The following is a 13,788-nucleotide window of genomic DNA, read 5'->3' as shown; positions in this document are numbered from 1 at the left end:
TATAGGTATTGTACTAAGTCTGCTCCCTTTACAGTTCTAGTTTTATAATCAAAGAATAAAATCACAATGATTCAGGGGTATGGGCTGCATTGGTAAGCCACCTTCTGAATGTATAGGCTCCTTAGAGCACACCCAACAATATGACACAACACGTATTCATCACTAAGATGTTAGCGTCATGAGGTGGTTCTGTACTTAGCCAGAAGACAGATGTACAGTTTATCCAAAGCATAGGATGAATGGTGATCACTTAAGGTCACAAGTAATGATGATCAGATTCAGTTATTTAGTCTTTATCATCAAGGTTTTACTGGCCACCAATTCCCTGTCTGCTGGATCCACTGGCTTAATGTGCCAGGCATGTATCCAAGTTGGCTTTCCTTGGACTTTAAAGGTGGTTAATGTGGTCGGCAACACCTGGAATGGACCTTTGCAGCAGGACTTCAGGCAGTTCTTTCCATAGTCAGCTCTCTCCACTACCCAATATCCCAGCTGGTAAGTGTGGCACTCTGCAGTTAGCACTGTCTTCTGGGCTTCAACTGCCTACTGATGAAAATCTTTAAGAGCTTGTGTTAGTGCTGTCCAATAATCCAACAAGCTTGGATTAAATGGATAGACATCCATATTAAAAGGAAGGAGTGACTGGCAAGTGCATGGGAAGTCCCAAAACGATCTAACATGGAGATAGGCCTGTTACACAGTTTGGAGTGTGTACATTGTCATGAGGGCCAGTGGAAGCATCTCTGGATACTTTAGTTTGGTCTTGTTGCGTAGTTTAACTGATTGCATTTCAGTGCCCTGATCTGTCTTTCAGCTGTCCCGTGAGTGTGTGGGTGGTAAGGGCAGGCGAAATGATGTCAAGGCTTTTGTCAACTCCTGTATAATTTTACTGGTAAAGTGAGGACCGTTATCATGTGAGATTTCCTCAGGGATCCCAAGCCCCAAATTCCATTAACGAAAAGATAACAACGTAGATAAAGTTACAGTATCATTTTCCTGACTTGGATAAACTTTTACCGATGAAAATAGCAACACAATAATGAGTGCATGATCACAACCCACACATTTAGGTAGCTGCATAAAGTCCATTTGGAGATGTACAAATGACCTCCTGGTGGAGGACCTAGTGCAGATACTGGCAGTATGTTTCAGAATTATGTCTCCGGCAAATCATACAGTTACTACTACTTTGCATGCTATGGTTGATTATCTCTCATTTTTGATTATACCCATCATCCTTAATAGTCTTACTCAGAGTGTGCTTTAATCCATATAGTCTTTTCAGCCACTGGTGCATCAGGTTCTAATTGTACTAATTCATCTATGAATTCGGAAAGTATTGGCAGTCAAATCTTCTGAAGTGCATTGTGATCATGAAGATCTACTGTTGCTGCCTTAGCAAAGGAGTCAGCTCATTTATTCCCTGTAGTTATTTCATCATTCCCATTAGTATGAGCTGCATAGTTTATAACAACAATTGTAGTAAGTGATTGAAAAGCAGGAAAAGGCTTATAGTTAATTCACTGTGTTTTATCAGAGTTCCAAAGAGCTGAGAAGCCCAGGTAGTTTTCATGGTTGTGATTGTCATGTGCTATAAGATATAACAAGATTCATTGTAAATGTTTACAGCAGCACCAGCTGCAAGGATGCAGGCTTTTGTGAAGGTAAAAGGTTCAGGTTGAGTGGATCAAGAGGGAAGGTAGCTTGCTACTTCAGCAGCTTATGAGGTGGGCTTACAATAGGTGGCATTTTACAAAGGGGTGAATTAAAATTGTACGAGTACTTATATACTGTTCCAGAATGGATTAATTAAAGTAAACTACGTAGTCAACGGTGCTGGGGACGGTGGAGGTGAAAATGATCAAAGTTGCTTTAGCTGAGGGCATCTTTAAACTCAGTGGCCAGGTTGCCCGCAAGCAGAACCGTACCCCTTGTAGACAACCCGGATTTTACCCCGACACTGTCTACAGTCCCATTTCCATGTTTGTTGATGTGAATCAAAGGACCATGAAACCATACATTTAGAACAGCGTTATCTAAAGTATGTCTACACTGTTCGAAACAAACATTACCAATCACGAGTCACATGAGCCATATATAACTATAAATGAGGTAATGCTAAAACCAAATTTACAGTGAAATTTTAAGCAGGTTAATCTGATAATGATTAGCCAACATTTGGTCACCGTCAATTTGGTTAAACGTAAAATGAAGGCTATAATAACATTCAAATTGTATGGAACAGCTACCACAACACTTCTAAAGAAACATACAATATTGCCTAGAGCAACATTTTTCAACTGGGTTTCCATGGAACCCTAAGGTTCTGCGAGCGGTCAATAGAAGCTCCACAAGAGATGGTGCTTGAAGAAAATAAACATTGTTTTTTGAACTTTGCGCAACACATGATGCTAGTGCTCACAGTGGTAGGCAGTGACCAAGCAGCCCCAATCGCAATCTTGGTAGAGGTCTCTCAGCCTAGTATGGCAGTGTGCAGTACGACTGTGTGTATTCTCAGTTTTTGATGCAAGATAGGGGAAGTCGTTGATAATTGGTGAATGCTATATTGCACAGAGGGGAGGACGGTAGGCTTTTGAGTGCTGTATTACATGGAGGGGAGGATGGTAGGCTGATGAATGTTGTATTACACGGAGGGAAGGACGGTAGGCTGATGACACTGTATTACACGGAGGGGAGGATGGTAGGCTGATGAGTGCTGTATTACATGGAGGGAAGGACAGTAGGCTGATGACACTATTACACGGAGGGGAGGATAGTAGGCTGATGAGTGCTGTATTACACGGAGGGGAGGACGGTAGGCTGATGAGTGTTGTATTACACGGAGGGGAGGATAGTAGGCTGATGAGTGTTGTATTACACGGAGGGGAGGATGGTAGGCTGATGAGTGCTGTATTACACGGAGGGGAGGACGGTAGGCTGATGAGTGTTGTATTACACGGAGGGGAGGATAGTAGGCTGATGAGTGTTGTATTACACGGAGGGGAGGATGGTAGGCTGATGAGTGCTGTATTACACGGAGGGGAGGATGGTACGCTGATGAGTGTTGTATTACACGGAGGGGAGGACGGTGGGCTGATGACACTGTATTACACGGAGGGGAGGATGGTAGGCTGATGACACTGTATTACACGGAGGGGAGGATGGTAGGCTGATGAGTGTTGTATTACATGGAAGGAAGGACGGTAGGCTGATGACTATTACATGGAGGGGAGGACGGTAGGCTTTTGAGTGCTGTATTACACGGAGGGGAGGATGGTAGGCTGATGAGTGTTGTATTACACGGAGGGGAGGACGGTAGGCTGATGAGTGTTGTATTACACGGAGGGGAGGACGGTAGGCTGATGAATGTTGTATTACACGGAGGGGAGGACGGTAGGCTGATGACTATTACACGGAGGGGAGGATAGTAGGCTGATGAGTGTTGTATTACATGGAGGGGAGGACGGTAGGCTGATGACACTGTATTACACGGAGGGGAGGATGGTAGGCTGATGAGTGTTGTATTACACGGAGGGGAGGACGGTAGGCTGATGAATGTTGTATTACACGGAGGGGAGGATGGTAGGCTGATGACACTGTATTACACGGAGGGGAGGACGGTAGGCTGATGGCTATTACACGGAGGGGAGGATGGTAGGCTGATGAGTGTTGTATTACACGGAGGAGAGGACGGTAGGCTGATGAGTGCTGTATTACACGGAGGGGAGGACGGTAGGCTGATGACTATTACACGGAGGGGAGGACGGTAGGCTGATGAGTGCTGTATTACATGGAGGGGAGGACGGTAGGCTGATGAGTGCTGTATTCCACGGAGGGGAGGACGGTAGGCTGATGAGTGTTGTATTACACGGAGGGGAGGACGGTAGGCTGATGAGTGCTGTATTACACGGAGGGGAGGATGGTAGGCTGATGACACTGTATTACATGGAGGGGAGGATGGTAGGCTGATGACACTGTATTACATGGAGGGGAGGATGGTAGGCTGATGAGTGTTGTATTACATGGAAGGAAGGACGGTAGGCTGATGACTATTACATGGAGGGGAGGATGGTAGGCTGATGAGTGTTGTATTACATGGAGGGGAGGACGGTAGGCTTTTGAGTGCTGTATTACACGGAGGGGAGGATGGTAGGCTGATGAGTGCTGTATTACACAGAGGGAGGATGGTAGGCTGATGACACTGTATTACACGGAGGGGAGGACGGTAGGCTGATGGCTATTACACGGAGGGGAGGATGGTAGGCTGATGATTGTTGTATTACACGGAGGAGAGGACGGTAGGCTGATGAGTGCTGTATTACACGGAGGGGAGGACGGTAGGCTGATGACTATTACACGGAGGGGAGGACGGTAGGCTGATGAGTGCTGTATTACACGGAGGGGAGGATGGTAGGCTGATGAGTGCTGTATTACACAGAGGGAGGATGGTAGGCTGATGACACTGTATTACACGGAGGGGAGGACGGTAGGCTGATGGCTATTACACGGAGGGGAGGATGGTAGGCTGATGATTGTTGTATTACACGGAGGAGAGGACGGTAGGCTGATGAGTGCTGTATTACACGGAGGGGAGGACGGTAGGCTGATGACTATTACACGGAGGGGAGGACGGTAGGCTGATGAGTGCTGTATTACATGGAGGGGAGGACGGTAGGCTGATGACTATTACACGGAGGGGAGGACGGTAGGCTGATGACTATTACACGGAGGGGAGGACGGTAGGCTGATGAGTGCTGTATTACACGGAGGGGAGGACGGTAGGCTGATGACTATTACACGGAGGGGAGGACGGTAGGCTGATGAGTGCTGTATTACATGGAGGGGAGGACGGTAGGCTGATGACACTGTATTCCACGGAGGGGAGGACGGTAGGCTGATGAGTGTTGTATTACACAGAGGGGAGGACGGTAGGCTGATGAGTGTTGTATTACACAGAGGGAGGATGGTAGGCTGATGACACTTTATTACACGGAGGGGAGGACGGTAGGCTGATGGCACTGTATTACATGGAGGGGTGGATGGTAGGCTGATGAGACTTGATTACACGGAGGGGAGGATGGTAGGCTGATGACACTGTATTACACGGAGGGGAGGATGGTAGGCTGATGAGTGTTGTATTACACAGAGGGGAGGATGGTAGGCTGATGAGTGCTGTATTACACGGAGGGGAGGACGGTAGGCTGATGAGTGTTGTATTACACAGAGGGGAGGATGGTAGGCTGATGAGTGTTGTATTACACGGATGGGAGGATGTTAGGCTGATGACACTGTATTACATGGAGGGGAGGATGTTAGGCTGATGAGTGCTGTATTGCACAGAGGGGAGGACGGTAGGCTGATGAGTTTTAAGTACATTTTCCAAGTATTGAATGGTCTCACACGACTTGGGCAGTGACGTCAGCCTCTCCCTCCCAAATTACCTATCCCAACTTCCCCTTAAGGGCCCCTGACTGAGTAATGGGAGTGAACAATGTCTGTAGCTGTAGTAGAAAGTTTTCATTCTAAAGAAGGAATTTTTATGTGCCAGAACTCAACTACTGGCCTGCTGTTGTTGTAAACATTGCAAGAGGTGGAGTGCATAGCTTAGAAGTGAATTGTATTGTGAAGTGTTCATATTTTTTGCAGTTTTCTCATTTACTTATTTATTATGCCATTCTTTTTTTATATGTACAAGTTTTCATGTTTTTTTTACAGCATTGAATCACGGTGGATTTAATTTGGCTCTTTTGAAACCAATCAACAGAAAAAGATTTTAGTGTCAAACTGAAAACAGATCTCTCCAAAATAATCTAAGTTAATTATAAATATTAAAAAATTGATTGCAGTTCTCCCCCTTCTCCATCCTGAAGAAGGCCCAGCAGCGGATGTATTTCCTGCGGCTCTTGAGGAAATACGGTCTGCCTCAGGAATTGCTGCTGCAGTTCTACACTGCAGTCATTGAGTCTGTCCTGTGCACCTCCATCATTGTGTGGTTTGGAGCCGCCACCAAGCAGGATAGAAACAGACTACAGTGCACAGTGAGGACTGCCGAGCGCATCATTGGAGCCTCCCTGCTCTCTATTGTGGACCTGTACTCTTCCAGGTTGAAGAAGAGGGCGGGGAACATCATAAAGGACTCCTCCCGTCCTGCGCATGGACTGTTTGATCTGCTTCCGTCTGGTAGGCACTTCAGATCCCTCCAGACTAAGACTAATAGGCACTGGAGAAATTTTTTCCCTACTGCGGTCATTTTGCTGAACAGTTAACTGCCGGTTAACTGTTGGCTAACTATTACTTGGATTGCACTACCTGTATGTATAATCTATATTTTCATTTATATTTATCATTATTATTGTTATGAGCAGAGAGACAACATCTGCCAGAAGTAAATTCCTTGTATGTGCACAGGTACTTGGCGATTAAAGTCTGATTATGATTCTGATTCTGATTCTGATTAATATGACACACCAAACCATCACAGGTGCAGCCAATTGGTTTTAGAAGTTACATAATTAGTTAAATGAAAATCACCTGTGTGCAGTCAAGGTGTATCATATCAATTGAATGTCATAAAAATACACTTGTATCTGGAACGTCCAACTGCTGGTGAGTCAGTATCCTGGTAAAAACTGTGCCATGATGACTAATGGATACAAGGAAATTTCCAAGTCACTGAACATCCCTTGGAACACAGTTAAGTCAGTCACTGAGAAATGGGAAGAATATGGCACAGCTGTAAATCTGCCTCGAGCAGGCCATCCTCAAAAACTGTGTGACCGTGCAAGAAGGGAGCTAGTGAGGGAGTCCTCCAACAGACCTATGACAACTCTGGAAGTTACAAGTTTCAGAGGCTGAGATGGGAGAGACTGTGCGCATACAACAACTGTTGCCCGGGTGCTTCACCAGTTGCAGTGTTATGAGAGACTGGCAAAGAGAAAACCACTGTTGAAGAAACTCACATGAAATCTCGCTAGAGCTTGCCAAAAGGTTTGTGGGAGACTTTATAGTCAGCTGGAAGAAGGTTCTATAGTCTGATGAAACCAAAATTGAGCTTTTTGGCCATCAGACTAAACGCTATGTTTGGTTTAAGCCAAACACTGCACATCATCAGAAACACACCATCCCTACCGTGAAGCATGGTCGTGTCTGCATCATGCTATGGGGATGCTTCACTGCAGCAGGCCCTGGAAGGCTCAGAAGGTAAAGGGTAAAATAAATGCAGCAAAATACAGGAAAATCCTAGAGCAGAATTTAAAGCAACAGAACTGCGAATTGGGAGATTTATTTTCCAGCAAGACAATGACCCAAGCATAAAGCCAAACCTACACAGGAATGGCTTAAAAACAGGAAAGTTAATGTCCTGGAATTGCCGAGCCAGAATCCAGACCTCAATTTAATTGAGAATTTGTGGTTGGACTCATGTTCACTCACGATCCCCATGCAATCTGACCGAGCTAGAGCAGTTTTGTAAAGAAGAATGGGCGGAATTTGTAGTATTCAGATGTGCAAAGCTGATAGAGACCTATTTACACAGACTCAGGGCTGTAATTGCTGCCAAAGGTGCATCTATTAAATACTGACTTGAAGGAGTTGAAAACTTATGCAATCAATTATTTTGTGTTTTATATCTGAAATTAATTTAGATCACTTTGTGTTGCTCTGATTTCACTTTGACACAAGAGTCTTCTTTGTTTATCAGTGTCAAAAAAACCAAATAAAATCCACTGTGATTCAATGTTGTTGTAAAGTAATAAAACATGAAAACTTCCAAGGGGGAGGGGGATACTATTTATAGGCACTGTATTTTTAACCCCTGTTCCATTGAGCCCAGTCTGTGGCAGACAGCTTACTAATGCAGCACTGGCTCCGTCCGGCAACATTGAAAAGACACTTAACCACAAATCACAGCCACATGACACGTAAAAGATGATAGATAGATAGATACTTTATTCATCCCCATGGGGAAATTCAACATTTTTTCCAATGTCCCATTGGATTATTGTCCGTGCTGATTATTTTAAATGTCTGTTGGAATCTCAAAACAAACAGTAAAGCTTTTAATTAAAACCAATTTGCAAACTTCATTTAAATTAAATCTACCAAGCCTATCTTTTGAAAAATGAAATCCTATTTTGGCTTAAGCCTGTTATTTAAAAGAAATTTATTAAGTTTGCCTTATGAGTTTTTAAAATTTACATTCTCTACTCAAAGAGCCTTAACAATTATTTTTGGATTATTATATCTACAACTTGCTGATCACGCTAATGTACCGTGAGCCATAGATATACAGTAATAATTTTTACACAGGGGTTCTCTGAGACCTGAAAATTATTTCAAGGGTTTCTCCAGGGCAAAGAGATTGAGAAAGGCTGTACTAGAGGCTATCATGAAGCAGCCCGGAAGTCTCACACAAGTATTGTTCCCATTCCCCTTTGATGTTGTAATTGCTTTTGACAATGTTATAAAACACTTGCAATTTTACTTCATTCTTCTCATCTTATTCAAGTAACAGTGTATATATTTCTTTAATCCAGGTTGCACTCATTTGCCACAGTGTTTGTTAAAACAGGTGTCCCTGATTCTAATGTTAATCTGGAATACTTTTGAAAACGTTTCAGCATGCATTCTACATATTCTTTATCATTGTCTTTTGTATCACCCTGTGTATTTTATTCCAATCTACAGTGTGAAGGAGACATTCAAAGAGATCAGTTCAACCAACCTCAGATCGAGAAAACCCGGAAGTTCTCTCTCCAGCACTCGTTGCTTGAGCATGTACAGACTATTTTTTCGTGTCATTATTCCCTAAACAGTACAGTTAATTCCCTAAACTATTTACGTAGCATTTAAAAGTCCAGGCAGTCCCCGGGTTATGAACGAGTTCCATTCCTGAGTCCACCGTCGGATTTAAAGTCAATGCATCTGTTAAGGTCAGGAGCGAAGTGTGGGTGTCAGTTTGTGCAGCCTGTAATCTAAACAAATAATTTTGTGGTAGAAATGCAGATTAATGACAATACCAATTTAAATGCTGTGAAAGAATCACATCAAATCAGGAGGTGCCAAAACCACTGATAAGTGTTTCTTGTGAAGGAAATGTGGAGATGGTGATATTGTTGAAATGGAAATAGCAACCTTTGTAATGGAGACTAGAGTCAGAGGCTTAGCTTGTGGTTGAAAAGGATACCATGATTGCAAACCATTTGGAATAACCCAAGTTATTGAATGCGCAGGGTTGATATATCAGTGACAGAAGTGTTGAGAAAAATTCTTCCTTCCCAGTGCTGTCTTTAAGGAAATATCTACCTTCCTAATCTGGATGACAAAGAATAGGCTTCAATGGAAATATCTTTCATAGAAACATAGAAAAACCTACAGCACAATACAGGCCCTTTGGCCCACAAAGCTGTGCAGAACATGTCCTTACCTGAGAAATTACCTAGGGTTACCCATAGCCCTCTATTCTTCTGAGCTCCATGTACCTGTCCAGGAGTTTCTTAAAAGATCCTATTGTATCTGCCTCCACCGTTGCTGGCAGCCCATTCCACTCACTCACCACTTTCTGCATAAAAAACTTATCCCTGATATTTCCTCTAAAGTTACTTCCAAGCACCTTAAAACTGTGCCCTCTCATGTTAGCCATTTCAGCCCTGGGAAAAAGCCTCTGACTATCCACACGATCAGTGCCTCTCATCATCTTATACACTTCTATCAGGTCACCTCTCATCCTCCGTCGCTCCAAGGAGAAAAGGCCGAATTTACTCAACCTACTCTCATAAGGCATGCTCCCCAATCTAGGCAACATCCTTGTAAATCTCCCCTGCACCCTTTCTATGGTTTCCACATCCTTCCTACAGTGAGGCGACCAGAACTGAGCACAGTACTCCAAATGGGGTCTAACTGGGGTCCTATACAGCTGCAACATTACCTCTCGGCTTCTAAATTCAATCCTATGGTTGATGAAGGCCAATGCACCATATGCTTTCTTAACCACAAAATCAACATGCACAGCAGCTTTGAGTGTCCTGTGGACTCAGACCCCAAGATCCCTCTGATCCTCCACACTGCCAAGAGTCTTACCATTAATACTATATTCTGCCATTTTATTTGACCCACCAAAATGAACCACCTCACACTTTTCTGATTGAACTCCATCTGCCACTTCTCAGCCCGGTTTTGCATCCTATCAATGTCCCGCTGTAACCTCTGACAGATCTCCACGCTATCCACAATACCTCCAACCTTTGTGTCATCAGCAAATTTACTAACCCATCCCTCCACTTCTTTGTCTAGGTCATTTGTAAAAATCACGAATAGTAGGGGTCCCAGAACAGATCCCTGAGGCACACCAATGGTCACCAACCTCCATGCAGAATATGACCCGTCTACAACCACTCTTTGCCTTCTGTGGGCAAGCCAGTTCAGGATCCAGAAGGTAATGTCCCCTTGGATCCTAGGCCTCCTTACTTTCTCAATAAGCCTTGCATGGGGTACCTTGTCAAATGCCTTGCTGAAATCCATATACAGTACATCTACTGCTCCACTTCATCGATGTGTTTAGTCACATCCTCCAAAAATTCAATCAGGCTTATAAGGCACATAGGAACATAGAAACATAGAAAACCTACAGCACAATACAGGCCCTTTGGCCCACAAAGTTGTGCCGAACATTTCCCTACCTTAGAAATTACTAGACTTCCCCATAGCCCTCTATTTTTCTAAGCTCCATGTACCTATCCAAAAGTCTCTTAAAAGACCCTATCGTATCTGCCTCTACCACTGTTGCCGGCAGCCCATTCCACGCATTCTCTGAGTAAAAAACTTACCCTGACATCTCCTTTGTACCTACTCCCCAGCACCTTACACCTGTGTCCTCTTGTGGCAACCATTTCAGCCCTGGGAAAAAGCCTCTGACTATCCACACAATCATTGCTTCTCATCATCTTATACACCTCTATCAGGTCACCTCTCATCCTCCGTCGCTCCAAGGAGAAAAGGCCAAGTTCACTCAACTTGTTTTTATAAGGCATGCTCCCCAATCCAGGCAACATCCTTGTAAATCTCCCCTGCACCCTTTCTATGGCTTCCACATCCTTCCTGTAGTGAGGTGACCAGAACTGAGCACAGTACTCCAAGTGGGGTCTGACCAGGGTCCTAAATAGCTGCAACATTACCTCTCGGCCCCTAAACTCAATCCCATGATTGATGAAGGCCAACACACCGTATGCCTTCTTAACCACAGGGTCAACCTGCGCAGCCGCTTTGAGTGTCCTATGGACTCGGACCCCAAGATCCCTCTGATCCTCCACACTGCCAAGAGTCTTACCATTAATACTATATTCTGCCATCATATTTGACCTACCAAAATGAACCACTTCACACTTAACTGGGTTGAACTCAATCTACTACTTCTCAGCCCAGTTTTGCACTCTATTAATGTAACCTCTGACAGCTCTCCACACTTTCCACAACACCTCCAATCTTTGTGTCATCAGCAAACTTACTAACCCATCCCTCCACTTCCTCATCCAGGTCATTTATAAAAATCTTGACCTGCCTTTGACAAACCCATGCTGATTATTCCTAATCATATTATGCCTCTCCAAATGTTCATAAATCCTGCATCTCAGGATTTTCTCTATCAACTTACCAACCACTCAAGTAAGACTCACTGTTCTATAATTTCCTGGGCTATCTCCCTTTCTTGAATAAGGGAACAACATCCGCAACCTTCCAATCCTCAGGAACCTCTCTCGTCCCCATTGCTGATGCAAAGATCATCGCCAGAGGCTCAGGAATCTCCTTCCTCGCCTCCCACAGTAGTTTGGGGTACATCTCATCTGGTCCCGGTGACTTATCCAACTTGATGCTTTCCAAAAGCTCCTGCACATCCTCTTTCTTAATGTCTACATGCTCAAGCATTTCAATCTGCTGTAAGTCAAAACCTGCAATTGCCAAGATCCTTTTTCGTAGTGAATACTGAAGCACAGTACTCATTAAGTACCTCTGCCATCTCCTCCGGTTCCATACACACTTTTCTACTGTCGCACTTGATAGGTCCTATTCTCTCACATCTTATCCTCTCGCTCTTCACATACTTGTGGAATGCTTTGACGTTTTCATTAATCCTGTCTGCCAGGGGCTTCTCATGGCCCCTTCTGGCTCTCCTAATTTCATCCTCCTGCCAGCCTTATATTCTTTTAGTTCTCTATCATTACCTAGCTTTTTGAACCTTTCGTAAGCTCTTCTTGACTAGATTTACAACAGGCCTTATACACCATGGTTCCTGTACCCTACCTTCCTTTCCCTGTCTCATTGGAATGCAAATATCCCTGAATATTTGCCACATTTCTTCCGTACATTTCCCTGAGAACATCTGTTTCCAATTTATGCTTCCAAGTTTCTGCCTGACAGCCTCATATTTCCCCTTAGTCCAATTAAATGCTTTCCTAACTTGTCTGTTCCTATCCCTCTCCAATGCTATGATAAAGGAGATAGAATTGTGATCACTATCTCCAAAATGCTCTCCCACTGAGAGATCTGACACCTGTCCATAACTCTGAAAGTAAGTGGCTTGGCTGGTGATCAGATATCGTTGAAGAAGCTTTGACTATGAACCATAAAGTGAGAGTGGAATCGATTGCAACCAATCCTACCAATTTCATGAATGTTAACAAAATGGAATATGATGTATGGTGTGACCAGTTCAAAATTATCTGAAGATGTAGTATGTTGATGGTGACAGAATATTTCTATGATTTCATTTACAACCATTTTGATGCCAGTGAGCAGCATAAACCTGTTGGAGACATTACAGCACTTTTGTGAGGCAGGTGGAACATGCCTCGGATGCAGTGACTGGTTCACAAATGATGAGAAGAGAAGACTGGTGGTATAGCAGAAATATGCAAGGAAAATGGGGTTAGCACGTGCAACTGCTCAGGTTTCTTATTGACTCAGATTTGAATTTCACTTTATATTTCTTATTTGATTGACAAAGATGTTACTGGCTATCCACGTTCCCCAATTTTATGCAGTCTTGTTTCTCTTTGTTGACATTGAAAGGAAGTTTCTTTTTTCCTTGCTGATTTATCATTGAAAAGGTATGCTGTAATTTCTCCCTTTGTGGTAGCTTGTTCGTATTGTCAGGCCACTATTATTGCATGTAGTACCAGATGTGAAACGTATTTAATATACTTTACAGTCCTTGTCTTTCCAGTTTATAAACTTTACTCAAGTCTGTAAAATGAACTTTCTCTCCTTTCTTAGCGATAATAGTGTGAACATTCCAGTAACTCTCCCAAGTCATAGTGATCTATTTGAGTCTCTGGGGTTGAATGTTAATTAACCTCTGGCAGGGAGGTCATACACCCTATCCTCGTTATATGCGGGGGATACGTTCCTCGCAGTCGAGGCATAGTATGAAAACGCATAATGTGAATAAGTATTTAAATAGAGAAAATAGTGATGCGTTCCAGAGTGCTTCCTAAATATGCTTTATCTGTAATTTATTCACATTTTCATACCAATACGACACAAAGCAGTACCAGAAGGCAACATTTGTATTATATTTCATCAATTTAAGGTAATATTCAACGTAATAAATCATAGCAAGTTAACATACTAAGGTGTACAGTACTCACCAAAGTGGCAGGTGTCTTTGCTCCCGGAGATGAGTGGTTGTTATGGTGTCGGGCAGCTTTACATAGATGAGGTGGATGGTTGTGGTTGTCAGGATCGTATCAAGCACAGCAAGGGGTGAAGGAAGACTCACAGAACTCTTAGAACTGC

The 13,788-nt window shown here is 43.6% G+C and overlaps 1 protein-coding gene across 4 annotated transcripts in view; it reads left to right on the top strand.

Moving 5' to 3' along the window:
• Positions 1-13,788, top strand: part of mad1l1 (mitotic arrest deficient 1 like 1) — a 1,014,619-nt gene that overhangs the window by 585,266 nt on the left and 415,565 nt on the right. The gene's annotated exons all lie outside the window — the stretch shown is intronic.

The sequence above is a fragment of the Hemitrygon akajei genome, chromosome 11 (genome assembly GCF_048418815.1).
Source record: "Hemitrygon akajei chromosome 11, sHemAka1.3, whole genome shotgun sequence".
In the NCBI taxonomy this organism is placed as follows: domain Eukaryota; kingdom Metazoa; phylum Chordata; class Chondrichthyes; order Myliobatiformes; family Dasyatidae; genus Hemitrygon; species Hemitrygon akajei.
Note: the sequence above shows the minus strand (reverse complement) of the source record. Positions and strands in the feature narration are given on the sequence as shown.